We start from the raw sequence: 21,014 nt of genomic DNA on the forward strand, positions 1-21,014 counted from the left end.
GCTGTGAGATGGAAACAGGAATAATATACCTTGCAGATTAAGGTTTCTGTTTGCGATCAAGACAGTTAAGAATGAGGTCTTGCTTGTTTTAAGTTGCTTTGCAAGTAAAGGGTTTTATTTGTAACTGAGAAGTTACTGTTTTCCTGTGTTAAGTCCTGGCAAAGTAAGGCTTCTATTTGTAATTAAGAGTAAGTTCCCGTGTCACCACCACTAACTGTAGGTCAGCTCTGCAGTGTGGGGCTCAGTGGAGGGCAGGGCTGACCAACTCGGCTATCACTCAGCCCAGATGCAGGGCCCTGAGTGGCCCAACCCCCACATCTACTCCATTCATGTGTGAGCTGCCGGGCACATAAAGGGACAGATCCTGGGGATGAAGTTGCAGGATCTCCATGGCTCTTGGCAACAGCAGGATGTCTGAAAGGAGTCCCAGTGAGGATCCAGTATTGATGGTGTAGCAGAAGCCAGAGCCCTTGAAGCAGAGCAGTGATGCACTGCAGTGAGCATTCATTAAAGCGATTTGGGCAAAAGGGTATATAGTGTGTGACACACGGCAGCTTCCAGTGGTGCTACGTCGATGAATGTGAGATGGAGAAGCTGGAAAGATGGAAGAGCTATGTAGTGATGTGGAAATTTTTCCTTCCTTTGGAGACGAACATGAAAGGCTTCTGTGCCAACCCCCGCCTACACCCCCACCTCGAAGGTAACAGTCCAGAGAGGAGATTTTTTAAAAAAATTGTGATGGGGGGTCTGGAGTATAGCTCTCCATGGTCAGTGGCCTCTAACAAGGATGCAGGTGGAGAACAGCTCAGCCTCCCTTGGGAGGCATGGGATGGCCACTAGGACTTTGACCATGTTCTCTATTCCTTTCATTTGGGTGGGTGGGGGGTACATGGAGCAGACATGGGAGGATTGGGAGTTGAGGGGGATAGGAATGTATGACATAAGATTCCCAAATAACTAATGAAGATTTTATGTTAAAATAAAGAGAAGTTCCTGTGTCTTGGATCTGCTGTAAACTGCTTGCAATCCATTCACATAGCAATGCCCTTGGTCCTTCCCTTTCTATGGATTTTTTGATCGCATACCTGTGAACATGGCAGCTCTCCTATAATACAGACTTCAAGAACACAGCAAGGGCTGCTCTTTGAAGTCTTGACTTAGGGCGAGGCAGCCAGTTGTCCACTTCCAGGAACACCCCAGAATGCATCTGGCTTTATTTGGACAGTTATGGATGTGGTCTTTTATCGGAGACTTTCTTCTCAGTTGCTTTGGGACTTGTGGTGTCAGGATGACTCTTCCTACAATTTCTATTCTAACATAAAAGTATTAAACATTATTTCACATAAAGTAAAATATATAACTGCTTAGATATTGAAAGAAGTGGTCCACACTCCGGTTCCTACAGTACTTTTGTCCCTGCATATATATCTGGATGCATTGTCTAATTTTACCTACAATAAAAGCCTTCCTTGTGACCATACCATGGAAGGGTCCTGTTGCAGTTCCTTTACTGTGCCCCCTTTGCTTTCAGAACTCACAGAGATGTGCCTACCTCTGCCTCAGCCTCTTCCCTGACCTCTGGGGCACTTAAAGGACGATGCCATCCCCCCCAACCTAAATTTTGTTGAGTAGTCACATGACTGAATGTACTCTCTCCTCTGCCCCTTCCCTCCCTGCCACATCACTGCCATGCACTTTAAATCTGTTGCTGTTGGCCTGGCTATCAGTCCCTCATTAGGTGCTTTTGTGGTGTGTGTGTGTGTGTGTGTGTGTGTGTGCTTGTAATCACCCTGGGCAGCTATCCTAAGGCCTAGGGCATATTGAGCACTCGCTCTGTATTTGAGTGAGAGCCATTCGTCTGATCTTGGTCCTGATGGACAGGACCCAGTGTGTGAACACTGCACCTCAGCTAATGCAACAGTGGGGGTTGTGCTGTGTGCCGAGTGGGGAGAGGATGCAGGAACTACTCTCTCTCTCTCTATCCCCACTTGAGCAAATAAGGCAGGTCCTGGAGCCCGGAGGACTACCTTACCCACAGATAAACAGTCCTCACACCTAGAACTAGATTTTTTTGTGTTCCAGAAAGCTAGCTGAGACCCGTTTACTGACAAAGGAGAAGCAGAGAAACACAGACTCGGGTTACACAGCATCTGCTTCTTCCTTTTGTGTATCGTGGGTTTTCCTCACCCGTGGCCTTTTATTGTAATCGGTGACACAGATCACCGATTCTGTTTGTTTGACAGGACCGCAGCCCAGGCTACCTTCAGATCGTCCTGTGGTACAGCATCGAGGTCGCTGTGGTCCTCCTGCCTCAGTCTCTCAATGGCTAGGATTGCAGGCATGAGCTACTAGCTCCAGCTGACTTGGGCCTGTTTTCTGAGACTAAGCAAGGAGAATGCTTCCAGAAAGAAGGGGCCTGAGACTTGAAGCCCCAGAGGGAGGGGTCACAGAGCAGGAAGCACACTGTCTCTGCTGAGCTACTCAGCAACTTCAAGCATCTTAATTAGTCCATTCCCCCCACTTCTTCCTCTTTTTCCTGCTGTTGTTAGAAAGGGGCTCCTTCTGGGCTCCTCGGGGGCCTCACCTCCTGTTTTTCACAGATTTTTTTTTTTTTTTTAAAGTCTGCAGACTCTTCTGCGGCCAGGCTGGATACAATAAAAGGCCACGGGTGAGGAAAACCCACGATACACAAAAGGAAGAAGCAGATGCTGTGTAAACGATGGTGAAGGGGCCCGAGTCTGTGTTTCTCTGCTTCTCCTTTGTCAGTAAACGGGTCTCAGCTAGCTTCTGGAACACAAAAAATCTAGAAACTTCAGTGAGCGTACTCAGGACTCAGACTTCCACCTGTAGCTAGATAGGAGATAACTGCAAAATGCTCCGGAACTCGTCTCTCTTCCTCGGAAGCTGTGGGCAGAGATCTGATGGGTCCTCTCCCTCTGTCTTTCCTTCCCATGCCTTAGACGTTCAGGTACTGACAGTGTGCCTTGACCATCACTCCCTCTCATCCACCTAGGACAAAGAATTTGCATCATCCTTCACGAGGTTAAACTGAAAAACAATTACCTGGAGCCAGGATATGGTTTTTCATTGTTTGTTTGTTTTCTCATCTTATTTTATTTAAATGAGTACACTGTAGCTTAGCTGTCTTCAGACACACCAGAAGGGGGCATCAGTTCCCATTACAGATGGTTGTGAGCCACCATGTGGTGGCTTGGAATTGAACTCTGGAACTCTGGAAGAGCAGTCAATGCTCTTATCTGCTGAGCCAGACCTTTTCCAGACAGGGTCTCACTATCACATCTGGGTGTCCTGGAACTCACTATGTAGACCAGGCTGGCCTTGAACTCACAGAGACCCACCCGCCTCTGTCTCCCAAGTATGGGATCTTAATTTACTTTTCGAAATATTTACCTAGCAGTCAGGAGAATGCAACACAAACACGGCTGAGCTAGGCCCCCAGATAACCAGGCTGCCAACTGGTATCATCCTTAGCACCAGCACTCCATAATCCCAGGAAGCCAGTTAGCCAGGCAGCCTCGTTCCTCTGTTCTCCTTGTTGGAGAAGCATTGTGCTTTGTACATCAAGAACACAGGACACTCTAAACAAAGACAAGGGGCTGGAGAGATGGCTCAGAGAGTAAGTTCAGCTCCTAGCACCTACGCCAGGCTTATTGGGTGCCCAGGACCGGGAACCCAGACTTGGGTAACCCCACCATACCAATGTCCCAACTCAGTGTCGGTTTCGTGATGTTTCTGTAGAAGAGAACGCAGAAAACGACAGGTAAATACATCAAGAGCCTTTTAAAGAACAGCGGCGGAGGCCCGCGGCAGGCAGGCATGCAGGTTGGAGCCGCGCAGGGACACCCCTGCGGTAGGGCTGGCTCCTGTGCTGCCCGACTCCTGTGCTCCGACTTGGAGAAGACGGGCGTCCGTTCGTCCATACCCAAAAGAGTCGGCCACAAGGATGTTGGGACCTGGGGGGTGGCCACGAGCGGCCAGTTAGGGGTAAGAGCCGGTGCAAGGTGACTTGTCCCTGGGCCTTCAACGCCCCAGCACTGCGCAAATGAGAAAGTCCAACAGGCCCGGGACCGGGCAGCGAAAGATAGGGGCGTGATGTCACTCCTGGGTGGCTGACGGGGCGGGGTTATGCAGATGAAGGTCGCGCAGGGGCTGCGGCGTCCGCAGCCGCGGGGGCAACGCGAGGGATTTCTCGCGCGGCGTGGGAGAGAACGCGGGTCCCCAGATGTCAGCGGAGCGCCGAGACAGCGTGTGCGACAAGAGAGGCCCGAGATCGGGCGTGGCTAAGTGACCGTGTGTAAAGAGTGCAGGGGCGGCGGGTGTGAGCCGGGGCCGGGCGCTGAGAGAGCATACTTACCTGGCAGGGGAGATACCATGATCACGAAGGTGGTTTTCCCAGGGCGAGGCTCACCCATTGCACTTTGGGGTGTGCTGACCCCTGCGATTTCCCCAAATGCGGGAAACTCGACTGCATAATTTGTGGTAGTGGGGGAGCTGCGTTCGCGCGCTCCCCTGTTTACTTGGTAACCAAAAGCAGGCTACTTTTTTTGTCATTCTGTGCTCTTGTAGCCTTTCTCTTTCACTTTAGAGAGAACCCTTGCCTAAGCTGATTTCCTTCTTCAAACTTTTTGAAGGCCCTCTGGCACCCTCGTCCTTCCTTCCATCTGTACTTTATCTATTTAAAAGTCTGCAGAAGTGGCTGTTTGTCAAGTGGCCTTAGAAAAATGACACCTTAGGTAATTTTAGGTTCTAAGAGAAAGATTTGACTTCTTGGGAGTTTTTATTTCTTAATGCTAAAGAGCACCCAAGGAGCGTATCTCTCAAAATTGGGTTTCAAACTCCAGCCGTTTTCTTCTTGGTTCCAGTGCTTAACACGCAACAGACCTGCACACCACTCACACTGCATACAAGTTTTAAAGCTAACAAATCAGTCACCCCTCATAGTCTTCTACTTGAAGACAGAAACGGCTGCTAGGAAGCAATTCTTTTGTCCATTGGCTTTTGCTTTTCTTCCTTTCTTTCTCTCTTTTTCTCTTTTTCTTTTTTTGGGCTCTAGCGCACGCCCCGGGTGACCAGCCCCTCGCGCGTCCGTGCTCCGGATCTGCGCGGAGCCCTGCTGGGCGCTCGGGCCGCGACCCCGTCAGCGTGGGGCTCCCATGGGCCCCCGATCCCCCGGGGGCGGCGGGACCCCAGCGTCTGGGAGACGCCGGCTACACGTTGCCACGAGTCCCACGGTCCTCACAGGTGTGGCCGCCGCGGTGACGTCCGCCTGAACAAGGAACCGGCGTGACGTGCTCACCGCCGTCTCTGTGGCGCAATCGGTTAGCGCGTTCGGCTGTTAACCGAAAGGTTGGTGGTTCGAGCCCACCCAGGGACGACAGACAGGCCTCACCTAGGCTTTTAACAGCCTGCTTTGCTTATTAAACCGTTAATCCTCTCGTCACTCGTGTAAACCCAGCAAGTTCACACGCCCTACACAGCGGGCAAACTCAAGACAAGCAAGGCCTTTCTTTAACCTTGCCTGTCGGTCACAGGTTGGTTATCTGTCACATGCCTGCCTCTAAAACTTTTCACTTTTTGTTGTTTTCTTTGCAAAGAGAAAAACTTGGGGACAACACCCATCTGTGGACAACCCCCCGCCTGGTGTATTTGGAAGCGGGTAGACTGGGAATACTTTAATTTTAAAAAAAATAATAAATTATCGTACAAGTCTCCAGATTTGAGTAACACAGGTAAACGCTATCATCATAGGGCCCTTGCTCCACCCTGAGCTGCGTTCTTTTGATGTACAAAAGGTAGGAACTTTACACCCCTGGCTTGCTTCTAGGAATGTCCTTGGACCGCTGGCTCGACCCCATAGCACTTCGCCCCCTCCCGAGGTGCCCCGGAGACGACGGCGATGGAGGTCTATCGCGGGCTTGGGGTAGCTTAAGGGGCTCCTTCTGCGCCTGCAAGAATGGCCACGACCCACACACGGACTTCACCCTCACCGTGGGTGGTCCAGCTGACGCCCAGGCGCGTGCGCTCGGGGCTGCTCCCGACGCAGCGGGCACCAGTCAGGCCGGGCTGAAGCCGCCGAAGCGAGCAGAGACCGCTCCGCGGTCCGCACCGGGCGCCGGCCTGCGCTCCGCCGGGGCGGGCAGCTCAGTCCGGGCGTCGATGCCCAGCGGGGAGCGGGCGCCGAGGGACCCGGCGGGACTGGATTGACCGAGGCTCGGCCAACAGCGCCTGCACCCTGTGAACGCGCATCGCACTTCGCCGGGCGCGTGGCTCGCCGTGATCGTATAGTGGTTAGTACTCTGCGTTGTGGCCGCAGCAACCTCGGTTCGAATCCGAGTCACGGCATGTCGTCCTTCTTGCTCCATATCCTGCTTTCTTGCCTCCTGTTTGTAGGAACCTTTCATTCCCCTAATCAATGTCTTGCTTGCCACAGACTCCAGGCTCCTTTCTTCAAGGACTCCTACTGCTGACTTAGAGGAACTAGGGGAAAAGACAAAAACAAAAAGCAGTGTTGTTGTTATTATTACTATTGTTTTTATCTTTTAATTTTTAATTAATTAATTTTCACTTTTGAGCTCGGTATCTTCCCTGTCAACCAACCACGCTTTCTCATGTGTTCTCAAAATTTGCCAGTCTACCTTGCCAGATTTACCAGAGAATTCCAAGGGCTGGTGGACTCCTCTATGTGCTCTCACACACACACACACACACACACACACACACACACCTGGACTAGCTGTTCTAGTGCCTGTAGTTTTTCTTTTGTCGTAGATCATTGATTAATCCAAATGGGTTGGTCAGTCAACCACCTTAGTGGTGGTCGCTGGTGTTTTATCAGCACTGGCTCCTTGATGTAGAGTTGAATTGTCAGCCTCTGCCTTGTCTTGTTTATGGGCAGCCTGGACAGTTTGTAACTGTCTTTGATAACGTTCCTTAACTAATTTGATTTTTTTTTTTTTTTTAATTAGGAGCCTGACAGGTTTTGTGGCTGACCTCTGAAACTGAGGGATATTAAGTTGTTTTCCACTGTTGTAACAGATCTCTTCCCCATAAGTTTATGGCTGTATCAGCCACATATGGCCTTAATTTTCCTATCTGGCCCTCAGGCATTGTACATTTAAACCATCTGGTGCTTTGCTTTATTCGGAATAGAGTCCAACTCCCTGAAACAGGATGTCTACTTCTTGAAGTGGCCCATCTGAAGGCTAAGATTTTGGAGAGATAGTGGTGACCTCTGCTCCAGTGCCCACCATCCCTTCAATCTCAATATTGTTTAGTAATATTTTAAGCTTGGGCCTTTGACCTTCTATAGAAGTTTGCCAAAATATTCATTTTGGGCCCCTTTTTAGTTTTTAAAAATTGTTTGTAGAACTCGCCTCAGCCTCGTCTGGTCTCACACATCTGTTTTTAGAACAATGATGTTCAATTGTCCTGAGGAAGAGAACTCTCCCTGTCTGCCTTGGGGCCTGCAAGAGCCCTGGGAGTATTTTGCTAAAATATTGCTCCATTTGTCTGTTATAGCTCTACATTCCCTAGTCCAGTGCCAGCCTTTGCCACACATATTCCAGGAGGCATGGGCTCCCTTTTGGGATTAATTTGGTTTTCTCTGCAGTTTATTCTGAAATGACCCTGCTCACCACAATTAAGACATTTGAAATTTTGGGTCATCTCAGGGCCTCTAGTGGCGACTTCTCCTACTAAGGTCATATCAGGTGAACAAGGTTTAACATCAGCTGTATATCTAATCCACTCGTCTATTGATGCTGCCCTTGCCCTCGGTGGTCTGGTTACTCCTTTGCATTCGGCATTCGAATTTTCAAAAGCTAAGGACTCCATCATTGCCTTTCTTGCTGCTAGATCTGATACACGCCTTTCCACAGCTGAAGTCAGCCTTTGCAAAAAGTCAGGGAATACTTCCTTTGGACCTCGCATGATCTGAGAAAATGGTTCAAATCTTTTCCCTGATTCTGTGGCTTTGTCCCAGTATTTAAGGCTGCAGAGTGATGTAATGCCAAGGTTTCTTCATTGTATACAGCCTGCACCTCTATCCCAGCAAAGCAGCTGATCTGTGGAATCGCTCTACTCTGGCTCTATTTTTTCCTGCTATCGCCTTTGCCTTGTCTCTCCACCATAAGAACCATTGTTAATGTGATGCAGGTTCTAGTATTGCTTTTGCTATAGCCTTCCAGTCTTGGGGGGATTAAATCAGGAGTTGTCCCCTTTTCCTCCCCCTGTTCCCTGAGTTCCCGTACTCTCTGTTCAAGGTTCTGCCTCCACATTTTAATTTTTTCTTTATGTTGTAATTCTGGTACTCTGCTGTCTATTTTATTTTGATTGATTAATTTTAACAGGTTCTCCTCCAAGCCTTGCTTCCACTCCTCATTATTTTCTCTCTGCCGCTCAGTCTGATCTGGGATCAAAGGATCAGTCTGCTGCATCCTTTGTTCTAGCATCTTTTCCAGTCCCTGTCTCCCACCTTCATTTTCTTCTCTCTGTTGCTTACCCTGACCTATAAATCCCTTATCTTTAGTTCCAGTGTTTCCTCTAGGCCATGTTGCCAGGTCTTAAATTTCTCTCTCTGTTGCTCATGCTGCTCTGTAAATTTCTGTACCTTCTGTTCTAGGCCCTGCTTCCGTGATTCTAACTTCTCTTCGTGTTGTAATTCTGATATTGCAGCATCTACCTTATTTTTTGATTTACTAGTTTTAGTAAATTATCTTCTAGACTCTGCTTCCAAACTTTATTGCTACCTCTTTGCTGTTCAGTCTGATCATTGAATTTCTGCATCTTTTGTTCTAGCATCTTTTCCAATGTTTCATTTAATCCTTTTTCTAAGGTTTGTAATTTTTTATCTAGAGCTCTGTCTCTTGAGAAGACATAGTAGACATAGTAAATCAAGCTATTCAATATTGTAATAATTATAACTGACAAAGTGTCAATTTCCTTTAAATCTATCCCTGTCACACCGTTCAAAATATCACCCCATAAAATCCAAAAGGTATTTATTTTGTTTCTCATCTTTAACTATCTTAAAAATTATCTTCTTACCTGATCTGGAGTTTGTTGTACCTTTGTCTCCCTCTGCTGTTCTCCTTGGGACACTGTAGTTCATTTCTGGACCGATCTGCTGTTGTTTGCGAGCCTGTGGCGTTTGCCAGTCAATCTCAGTTGGTAGAGCGGGGCTGGCTGGTCTGAGACCTGTTTAGACTTGGGGCATTCGGGGTAAGAGAGCACAGGAAGGCTCCCTAAGGCGAATCAGCCCACTTCGCCTGTGAGAAAGCTTTAGAAGGTTAATTACTGGTTTGTTTTTTGTTTTTTGTTCCCTCAGACTTTCAATCCACACACTGCTGCAGCCCTAGATCGTGCCCCAGACGTTTATTCAGGGCAGGGTACTGGTGGTGATGGGGTGAACTTTTATCTCAGGTTAGTTGAGTTCTAAGCTATCTATACATTGATTGGCACACCAAACGTTGCAGTAATTTCTTACAACAATAAGCCTGTATTAAAACACACACACACACACAACCAGATATTATAAGCTATATGCCTAGGTTGGGCAGATCTACCACTATACTAATTTATTCCCCAGCTATGAGACCCCCCTTTGCTCCATCTTCCTTGTACCTCCTTTTCCTCCATCTCTCACTCCTCCCCTTCTGTGAGACCACCCTTCCCACCTTTCCCATCCACTGCCCAATCATTAGCCTTTATTTGACCAGTCAGAATGGGGAGAAGGTTCGGTGAGATCACCTGAATACATAATCTATTTCTCTTCTAGAGGGAGTAGAATTAACATCAAAATACAAACAGCACCAGGGCAACCCACAACACTGCCTTAGGAACGCTAGAAATCAAACCCAACTCCTCTATAAGAACAGCAAGTGTGGGCTGGAGAGATGGCTCAGCAGTTAAGAGCACTGGCTGCTCTGAGCCACCAACCACATGGTGGCTCACAACCATCTGTAATGGGATCTGATGCCCTCTTTTGGTGTGTCTGAAGACAGCTACAGTGTACTCATATAGATAAAATAAATAAGATCTTTTTTAAAAAAAGAACAGCAGGTGCTCTTTAACTCCACGACTAGCTTTTAAAATAAAGATTTGAGGGAATCAAAATCAGTAGCTCATGCTTGCATATCAAGCACTTTATCAGCTGAGCTCTCTCAGCTCCTTGGCGGGCGTAGACAATCTTGGCATCATGGAATCTGACTGCGATTCTACTTAGGCAGCAGAGGCATGAGGCCCACTGTAAGCTCCAGGATTGACTAGTTTGTCCATGTAGGTAATACGTGGAACAGCCAAGGGTGTATAAAGTAAGAGCCTTAGGAGAGAAGGGAGGGAGAGAGAAAGGTAGAGACAGACAGACAGACAGAGGAGTTGGGGGTGTAGCTTGATTGGTGGAGTGCCTGTTAGCATGCAGGAAGTCCTGAGTTCCATCCCTAGCCCGGCATCAAAGGGCATGGTGATTCGATCCACTAAGCCCAGCACTCAAGAGCTGAGGCAGAAGGATCAGAATTTTTTTTTTAAAGATTTATTTATTTTTATTATATGTAAGCACACTGCAGACACTCCAGAAAAGGGCGCCAGATCTCGTTACGGATGGTTGTGAGCCACCATGTGGTTGCTGGGATTTGAACCTCGGACCTTTGGAAGAGCAGTCGGGTGCTCTTACCCACTGAGCCATCTCACCAGCCCAGGATCAGAAATTCAAGGTTCTCCTCAGTTACATAGGGATGAGGCCAGCCTGGGCCAAATGAGATCCTGTTACAAAAGGAGAGAAGAGAGGGCTGGAGAGGTGGCTCACTGAGACCTGGCTGCTTACCCAAAGTACCTGGGTTTGGATCCTAGCACCCAAACGACAGCCTGCAACTATCAGTAACTCTAGTTCCAGGAGATTCTGCACCATCTTCCAACCTCTGTGGGCACCTTGCCTGCATGCAGGACACATGTGCGTGCAGATAAAACACTCATACACATGAAGCTAAATGAGTTCTTTAAACAGAAGAACAATAAAAGTATACATTTGCCATAAATCTAGACATTCTGCTCCTGGGAACGGATTCAAAAGCAGTGATAAGATCTCCACCCAAAACTCACAGGAAAGTTTTCTTTGTAACTGCCAAATGCTGGTAGCGTGTGACTTTTCTTGAGAGGACGCACATAAATGTCTGTTCTCTCCAGATAGGACACCATGACAGAGCAAGGAAGACACCATCCAAACCTGGCTGGGGTGAAATGGTGAATTTAATGGGATCCCAGGCAGAAGCATGGCTGACTCAAATGTTGTCACATCCCTGGGAAGCCAGGCCCTAAATGGGTGACAGCTTGTGAAAACTGTATGCCTGGATCTCACTGAACAACCTATAGGCACTTCTGCAAGTTTCCCTCCCTAGCAACTGCCACTGCTTATGTGACACTCGGGTCTTGTGCATCTAGAAATTTTTGTTGTTGTTTCTCTGTGTAGCCCTGGCTGTCCTGGAACTCACTGTGTAGACCAGGCTGGCCTCGAACTCAGAAATCTGCCTGCCTCTGCCTCCTGAGTGCTGGGATTAAAGGTGTGCACCACCACCGCCCAGCATTTAGAAACTTCTGAACTGAAACCTCATACCTTTTATTAGCTTCTGGAGCTCCCTCCCTCCTCCAGAAGGGAATGTCTCAATTAGGAGGAAACTGATTAGAAACAGCCACCAACAGGTAAGGGGCACACAATCTGTGCTTGCTATGATGGCTTGGCAGTAGCATGAAGAGATAAAGTCTGAGAAGGCATGGCAACATCTCAGCGTGATAGCGCACAGTGAAGGAAATCTGCTGCAGCCTTGTCTTCTGTTGCTATAACGAAGTGCCTGAGACTGGATAACTTCATAAAGAAAAGAGGCTTGTTTAACTGAGCACCAGCAATGACTTGGCTCTGATAAGGACACCATGGTAGATGTTGTCATGGCAGTGTGAGAGACAGACACAGAGGGACAGGAAGCTAGAAAAGTTAAAATTCTAGGGTTGGCTTTCTCTTATAGAAAGTTGCTCTAGTGAGAACTAACTGGGGCCCTTGGGAACTACCTCAATCTCTCCAAATTGCAGAGCTCGCCAGTGACCAACGCTATTCACTATGGTCTGTCCCTTGTAAGTCCCACCACTTCAACACCAAGAGACAGACTGCATCAAAACGAGGGCAGGTAGCTGGAGCTGAAGCAGGAGGATCTCAAAAAATGTTCAAGGTCAACAGTGGAAACTTAGACTCAATAAATAAGTTAATGAAATGGGGTCTGGCAAGCTGGCACAAGCCTAGAATTCCAGCATTTGGGAGGATCATAGATCCATTGACAGCTGGGCTGCATGAAGACTTGGGGAGGGGGGGACACTCTATTACTATTTTCTTCCTCTTATACAAAAGGAGAAGATGCAAGCTGACAAAAAGTTAGGGATGGTCAATTAAATGCCTACAGATAGCCAGAGAGAAGGAGAGAGGCAAAAGAGACACTTGGGGGTGGTGACATACTCATTACCTTGATGGACCAATCATTTCATAGACATATACATGCACATATATACATTTTGTTGTTGTTTCTCGAGACAAGGTCTCACTATGTAACTCTGGCTGTTCTGGAACTCATTCTGTAAAGCAGCCCAGCCTTGAACTCAGAGATCGTGCTTGGTTGGCAGACACATATATTACAAGTCATAAAGTCACACCCTGCCAATGTGTGCAACTTACTGTAAATCAAGTACACCTAAATAAAGCTGCCATTTAAAGGGGGTAGGGAAACCCCAGCACGGTGGCCCACACCTCTGATCACAAAACTCGGGAGGCAGAGGAAGTCAGAGCTCCATGAGAACCAGGCCAGCCTGGGCTACACAGAGAAATACTGTCTCAAAACAAAACAAAACAAAAACAAGAAACAAGCAAAATGGTAGTCCACATTTTCCTCTTCCTTTAGTGAATGGGCTAGAAAAAAAAAATGGGGCATTCAAACAAACTTGGGAAAATCGCAAAATGGCAGGGAAAGAAAATAGAACAGTTATTTTATGTAGCTTTTCAAGACAGGGTTTCTCTGTGTAGCCTTGGCTGTCCTGGAACTCACTCTGTAGACCAGGCTTGCCTTGAGCTCAGCCTGCCTCTGCCTCCCAAGTGCTGGCTTAAAGGTGTGCATCACCACTGCCTGGGTATGCTTGCTACTTTACTGTTATCACAAGATCCATTTTCATTCTCCAGAGTGGGTCATTCTCAAAATCATATCCAATAAAANGGTCTACAGTTTTTTAAAGCAAAAGCTGAGCATTCACACACACACACACACACACACACACACACACACACCTGTGACCAGTAATTCTAAATTCTGACTTTCCACTTCCACAAATTGTCAGCAGGTGGCGCTAATGACTAAAAAGTTACCCAAAGAAGACTGGCAACTCTGCTTTTCTTTCTTGTTTTCTTTCCTGCCTTCCTTCCTGACAGCTTTTGTGGCTCTTCTGGAATTCACTGTGTAGACCAGGCTGGCCTCGAACTCAGAGATCCACCAGCATCTATTTCCTGGGTGCTGGGATTAAAGGCGTGCACCATCACCACCCAGTGAGAAAAATCAACTTCTAAAGAGTGTCTGAGCCTCCACTCCACCCCAGTGATACAGACACTGCCATGGCTCTTGGTCACAAAGCAATACTGAGGACATCGTACATCCTGGTTGCACAGCACGGAGAAATCAATCTAGAACCGAGCAGCAAACTTCTAGCTTCCATAGTGCCAGGAGGCAGCAGGCAGGCCACTGTGGAAGAAATGGCATCCAAGGTCTCATGCTGGACCCTGTATCTACAACACTGACCTTCTAAGTAAGATGCAGACACTACTACAATAGCGTCGTGGCTATTTAGGGAGTAACAAACTGTTTTCTGGTTGGACTTGAGGCCTGCTCAGTCATTGGCTGAAACCATTGCTGAATTTTTGCTGTAGATGCTTAAAAACGCAGAGAGCAATGCTCATCTTACAGGTTAGCTGTGGATTCTCAATCACTGAACATATCCAGGTGACTCATGACCATATCAACCCATAAAGGGGATCCCCTGACACTCAGAAGTAACCCTCATTGAAAAGGAACAAACGGTGTGTGTGCCTTTAATCCCAGCACTTCGGAGGCAGAGGCAGGGGAATCTCTGTAAGTTCAAGGCTAGCCTGGTCTAAGAGTGAGTTTGAGGACAGCCAGGGATACACAGACAGCTTCCTGCCTCTGTCTGGGATTAAAGGCCTGTGCCACTATACAAGGTCCTAAGCTAATATGTTTTATTTCATACATACACAGATATAGTTTTATTTTCTTCTTTTCTTTAGAAGCCAGAACTTAAAGTTTCAGGCTAGCCTGTGCCACATTGTGAGACCCTATCTAAAACAGACAAAACACACCAAATGAGATATATCAAGAAATGGACAGAGATCCATTCCTAGGATGAGGCACTAACCTGATCTAGCATCAGCAAAGAAAAAAATAAAAACAAAACAAAGCGAACAGATGTAGTGGTCAGTTCTTGTCAACCTGACACAATCCAGAGTCAAACGGGAAAGACAAACCTCAATTGAGAAGATGCTCCATTGGATTGGCCTGTGTGCAAGTCAGCGGGACATCTTCTTGATTATAACTGATGTGGGAAGGCTCAGCCCATTGTGGGCTATGCCAGCCCTGGGCACGTGGCCCTGAGTGGTATAAGAAAGCAGACTGAGCAAGCCATGGGGAACAAGCTGTCAGCACTGTTTCTTCATGGCCTCTGCTTGAGTCTTTCCTCCCGCTTCCTGTCCTGCCCTCTCTCAGTGATGGACTATAAATGTAATCTGAAAGAAACCCTTTCTTTCCCGAGTAGCTTTAGGTCAAGGTGCTTATCCCAGCAATAGAAAGCGCACCAGGACACTGGATGAAAGCGCTGGGAGCTGAGAACCGTTCAGGAGAGGGGCCTGAGGAGGGCTGCTTTCTGAACGCACGTAACATAGAGTAATTTTTAAAAAGTTTTTATTTTTAACATTTTTATATTTATCCTGATGATTTAAAGAAGAATTTTAAAATATTTTCTTTAACTTTTGTGGACGTCTTGAATGTGTGTTTATGGATGTGAATGTAATTCCGCTGGGGGCCAGCAGAGGTCACTGGTTGGATGCTGGAACAACACAGTTGTCTATGGGAACACAACTCCTGCCTTCTGCCGAGCAGCAGTACTCTTAATCCCTGAACCGTCTCTCCAACTCCACGTAAAGTAATTCTTAACTTCATTACATCTCATTTGGGAGTGAGACATTTCTACCTTGGCTTGAACACATAATCTCCATCTTCAGCGGTCCTCCCCAGTCCCTCCCCAGTCACCACCACATCTCCAGTCCTCCCCAGGTACCGCCAACCCTGTTTTAAAGACAGGTGCTTACACTGTCGCCAAGGCTGGCCTAGAACTCACAGTTTCTCCTGCCTCTGCCTCCTGAGTGCTGGAATTAAGGTGTGCACCAACCCACTGACCCTTGAAACTTGAGGCTTCAATCTCTTCACAGACCGACCGGCAACACCTCCCTCCCTACTCTATCCCTCCATGCATCTTAACAGGTTTCGTCCTCCATCTCAGGGAGAAAGGCTGTGTAATCACTGTTCTCGAAATCAGTGTCAGGAAACAGCAGCAACATGGAACGGGACAAAGACGGAGCTTTGGAAGCCAAGACTGCTCCGTTCCTGCCCATTCTCAGGACGAAGTATTTATCACCACCACATAGCAGTGAAACTACATGTTTCCTGAAATAAAACTCGTGTATGGCCTTTCGTATGTACAGTCTGTGTGTGTGTGTGTGTGTGTGTGTGTGTGTGTGTGTGTGTGTATGCATGGGTATGAGTGAGATGAGAGCAGAAAGGGGCCTATGTGGAAGAAGGAGAGGAGCCCAGACAAGAAACAGTAGTGGGATACAACAAGATATGTGTCCTATCTTGTTATACCAATGTCATCATGAAACCTATGGTTTGTGTGCCACTAAAAAGAACAAGTAACAAAATAAATAAATAACTGGCCTAGTATGGTGGAGTACACTTAAGTTCCTAATGATTAGCAGGCAGAAGAGTCAGGAGTTCAAGGCCAGCCTCTACTATGTGGCAAGTGAAGGTGAGCCTGTGGAGCAAGAGATCCTTTTTTTTTTTTTTTNTTAAACAAACAAGCAAAACCAAACAGCAGACAGTCAAACAGACAGACAGACAGACAGACACACACACGATTTAATATTAATTAAATTGGCCTCAAAGTGTCTTTATCCACACATATCAAGGCTGCCTTGAGAACATTTTCTGTGATTAGTTCATAGAACCAGTGTCTTTAAGACCAAGGGTTTCATGCACCTGTCTTTACTATAGAGCATCTCCTACCTTGAAGCATTAACCTAAGTCATATGTACATATTTGTTTATTTGTTTTAACCAAGGTCTTACATTGGAGCCTGGAGCCTGCTCTGAAACTTAACTTACGTTGGCTACCAACAAGAGGTGATCCCCCTGCCTCTACCTCCTGACTACTGGGACTCCATGTAAAGGCCACCATCACAGACTTATCAATTACACATGTAGTTGTTGTTTTTTCGAGACAGGGTCTCTCTATGTAGCCCTGGCTTTCCTGGACCTCAACCTTAGAGAGATCCAACTGCCTCTGCCTTCTGAGTGCTGGGATTAAAGGTGTGCATCACTAGTTTCAGGAAATCCAATTCACACCATAGCCAGTCAATGTTTGGTTGTTTTTTATTTGTTTATTACTTTTAGTAGCATACAAACAATACGTTTCTTTAGGCACCAGTCATGTACATGGCACTTATGCATACGTGCAGCCAAAATACGTATACACATACAACGAAAACAATTCTTTATGTCTTTTTAAATTAAGTTAATTAGTCTCCAGTCTCTCTTCCCCTTCACCCCACTCTCGATGAGCTCTGGAAGGTCCTGTGCTAAAATTAAATCATCTGAAACAGAAAGAGGCCGTGTGTGTGTGTGTGGGGGGTATTTTCTCTTCATGAGGAAATCCACAATCCTGCTTCTGTCACAGCCACGTCTACAGATAATCAGAAGGGTGCACAGTGGGCTATGCCAGCAGTTCTCAACCTGTGGGTCTCGACCCGCTTGGGTATTGAATGACCCCTTTACAGAGGCTGCCTAAGACCATCGAAAACACAGACATTTCCATTACAATTCATAACAATAGCAAAATTACAGCTATGAAGTAGCAACAAAAATAATTTTATGGTTTGGGGGGGGCGTTACCACAGCATGGGGAACTGTATTAAAGGGTCGCAGCATTGGGAGCATTGAAAACCACTGCTATATTAAAAAAATATTTGTGCATTATATTTGTTATTGTAGTGGTGGAGGCAGGGGAATCACTACTTTTTCAAAGACAACCTAAATTACATTAGCTGATTAGGCTAGAATCTAGAAGCTAAAATAGTTCTGAAGTCCAGGCTGCCCTAGAACTCAGAGGATGCCCTTGAACTTCTGACTCTTTGCCTCTCATCTCCCAAGTGCTAGGATGACAGGCATAGGCCAACAGGTCTACCTTGGTGCTGGAGATCGAAGCCAGGACTTCATTCATGCTAGGCAGTGCTCTACAAACTGAGATACTGCCTCTCCATCTGTGATCCTTCTTTTGAATTCCTGTTTTAAGACAAGGGTTCACTCTGTCCCAAACTGGCCTTGAACTTCTAGCAATTCTCCTGCCTCAGCATCCCAGTACAGAAATTACACTTACTCTTTAGGATTTCTGAAGTCAGTCCTTCCAACTGGAGGGAATTGGGCCCCTGCATGCAAGAATTTATTCACAAATGCTTTTTTGCATTAAAAAAAAATTTCTGAAGTCCCTAAACTGTTAGGACCTGTGATAATATGGTTCACACCTCAGAGGAGCTGTTTAGAGACAAGAGGCAGGCACTGCAGAGGCAGGCACTACAGAGTTGGTAAAAACTATTCATATGCATTGGAGGTGCTTAGCACACCCCTGGGACTCCAAGGTTCCAGTTAAATCTGTTTGGAGAAATCACAGAGAACTGCGAAGGATGTGGTATTTTACCGTTTGAAGGCTCAGAGAGGCACTAGTGGACAGACGCTTAAGCCATACATCAGATGGTGTGGGGTAAGCTATGAGTGACCAGAGACAAGTTACTTCCTCCAATCACCGTGTTCTTCTCTCACTTCACACACTTCTTCTGCCCAACTGTGAGTAAGAATCAGCTGTCTTGAAGTTTTGTCTTGAGACAGTCTCGTTATGTAGACCAGGCTGGCCTACTTCCAGACACCCACCTGCCTCTGCCTCCGGAGTGTCACAATTAAAGCCCCGTGCCCTAACCCACAGCTTGCAGCCTTAAAAAAAAATAACCTATTTTTTATTCTATGTGCATTGTTGTTTTGCCTGCATGTGTGTCTGTGTGTGTGTGACAGATCACTTGGAGCTGGATTAGAGTTGTGAGCAGAGTGGAAGCTGTGAGTTAAACCTGGGTTCTCCAGAAGGGCAGTCAGTGCTTTTAACCCCTGAGCCGTCTCTTCCTCCCTCCCTCCCTCCCTTCACCTCTCTCTCTCTTTCTTTCAAACACAAGCTAAGAAAGAAAGCACTGCTAATCGTCAGCCAGGTGAAAAGGACGGGAGACTGTTTTGTATTTAGTTTCTCCCCCTGTCATCTGTTTCTTTTTCTCACGGTCAGGAATCTTCTCTGCCATTCATCGGAAAGTTCTAGATTAAGAGTCAGGTCACCACAAAGGCTCCAGTGTTTGTGATAGTTCTTAGATCTTGTTGATGTAGTTAACTACCCACTGGGTGGCAGGGCTGAGCCAACTGAATTCCTAAACTCGTGAAGAAAGGATTTCTCAGAAAAGGACAAGTTTTCAGAAGAGGCTAAGGACTGAGTGTCCCGTCTCCCTGGAGCCGTTACGTCAACAAAGCCTGGTTGAAAAATATCCCATCCTCTCTGGCTGCCTTCACCCCTTGCTCTAATACACAACGATCCATCAGATTCCAAGGAGGGAAGAACTGGAGTTAAAGTATAAAACTTAACATTAACCTCAAAGGGAAGCAAGACTACAAGTCTGCATCGCCATGAAACAACTATGTTCTCCTTTAAAGTGTCCCCCAACCATCAGCTCAGTCACTACTTACGCCCTGAGCTGCACTCCATAGGTGCTAGGAAGAACACACAGCTACAAAAAGCACATAGCCCTGCTCTCTAGAAATCCATTATCCAGGGGGTAAAAAAAAAAAAAAAAAAAAAAAAAAGAGCAACTTGCCTGAGAAGCATAAACAACGTGCTAGGGAGGATTAAAGAATAATAATAAAATCATACTTAGTTATAAGGCAAAACCTGAGACCAGCTGGCACCAAGATTTCAGAGGGGAATGCTGGCTGACTGTCTACTGGGGACAGGGTGGGGCCTGGAATTTCAGATGCTGGGGCTGAGGAGGGAAGGTGTTCCAGGTAGAGAGAGGCGTCATTGAGGACTTCACAAAGGAAGAAGAGGATATTAGGAGAACACCGAGTACCCAGGCTTGGCTGACGTGCAGGGAACGTAGATCAGGAAGTAGCAGGCAAGGAGGCAGGAACTTTGCATGGAATTCAGTAAGCTCCGGATTTTGCATAATTACAGGAGCTGGCAGGGGGAAAATGTTGTGTTAATTGAGCTGTCATCTAAAGATGATACTGGGAAGGTTAGCTAAGAAAACTATTAAGAAATCTGAGGTGGGTGTGAATGTACTTAGAAGATAAACATGGGAAGATGAGGAGACCAAGGCCAGCCTGGGCTACACAAGGCCCTACATCCTTCTCTCTCCCCCATTTTTTTTCTAAAAAAGCAAACATTCTAGTGTATGGGGTGGGGGTGGAGCGGCAGATGCATATTTATTACTTGGTAAATTGAATTTGAGATGCTGACAGGAGTGCGGGAGACAGGCTAGTTACACAGTAGAGCACTTTTCTGGACTCAAACTCACTTTGAACTTTGAACTTGATTTTTGTTTGTTTGTTTGTTTTTCAAGACAGGGTTTTTCTGTGTAGCCCTGACTATCCTGGCACTGGCTCTGTAGACCAGGCTGGCCTTGCACTCAGGCTCCTCTCCCAGGTCCTCTAGAAAAGCAACATGGACTCTTACCCACGAAGCCATCTCTCTAGCCTCTCTGTCACCCACTGTTTAATATCATTTACAAAGGAATGATATACAGATGGAGAACGAAAAGCAAACAAAGAAGAGGCACGATGGGCTGGAGAGGCGGCTCAGTGGTTAGGAGACATTGTTGCTGCAAAGGACCCAGGTTTGGTTTCCCAGCACCCACGTGGGGGTTCAACACTTTCTCAGCGCCAGGCATGAACGCGGTACACGGGCAGACAAAACACTCATAAAATAATAAAAGCAAACCTAAAAATTAAAGAAAGAGAGAAGGGGGGACACCAAGGCCAACATCCTTAGGAAAAGCTCTGAGAGGGTAAGAAGAAAAGAAACAAAATAGCAAAAGAGAAGAGAATAAAACCCCAAAGTCAAGATGAATCTCCAGTTCTTTATGTGATGGTTTTCAAACTATACAGTTGTTAAAGAAACCTCACTTTGATGTCTTCTAGAAACACTGAAGAAAACCGACTGGAGCAGTGTGTCTCACCCTGTGGGCCTTGATCCCACAAAGATATTTACATTACAATTCATAACAATAGCAAAATCACGGCTAGAAAGTAGCAATGAAGTAACATAATGAGGAACTGTATTAAAGGGTGGAAGCATCAGGGAGGTTGAGAACCACTGCCTTCTCAGGAAAGGAAGGAGAGAGAAGCCAAACAAACAAATCTGACTTAGGAGACTTCCCTCGCAAGTCTCAAGCCGACTGGGGTGCAGTGGCCGTGCTGGCAGTCAGGAGGCAGAAGCAGGAAGATCAGCCTCAACAGTGGGAAGCATGGGATTCCAGACAAGGTATTTATTTTACACAGGGGTCCCTTCTTGCCAGTCGTTGTTTGTTTTAGGTGCCCGTGATGAATC

At 46.7% G+C, this 21,014-nt stretch overlaps 1 long non-coding RNA gene and 3 other non-coding genes across 4 annotated transcripts in view; 3 read left to right on the top strand and 1 right to left on the bottom strand.

The window, feature by feature from the left end:
* LOC110291964 overlaps positions 1 to 6,112 on the bottom strand; it is a 10,028-nt gene extending 3,916 nt beyond the window's left edge. Inside the window, exon 1 of the long non-coding RNA XR_002377621.1 lies at positions 5,998 to 6,112. This is a non-coding gene — a long non-coding RNA (uncharacterized LOC110291964). The remainder of the gene's footprint in view (positions 1 to 5,997) is intronic.
* Positions 4,368 to 4,533, top strand: LOC115030673. The gene has a single exon (XR_003836279.1). It is a non-coding gene; the product is annotated as a U1 spliceosomal RNA (small nuclear RNA).
* Positions 5,322 to 5,395, top strand: Trnan-guu. Its single transcript has one exon. It is a non-coding gene; the product is annotated as a tRNA-Asn (tRNA).
* Positions 6,113 to 6,291: 179 nt separating the features above from the next.
* Trnah-gug lies at positions 6,292 to 6,363 on the top strand. The gene has a single exon. It is a non-coding gene; the product is annotated as a tRNA-His (tRNA).
* The last annotated feature ends 14,651 nt before the right edge of the window (positions 6,364 to 21,014 follow it).

The sequence above is a fragment of the Mus caroli genome, chromosome 3 (genome assembly GCF_900094665.2).
Source record: "Mus caroli chromosome 3, CAROLI_EIJ_v1.1, whole genome shotgun sequence".
NCBI lineage: Eukaryota > Metazoa > Chordata > Mammalia > Rodentia > Muridae > Mus > Mus caroli.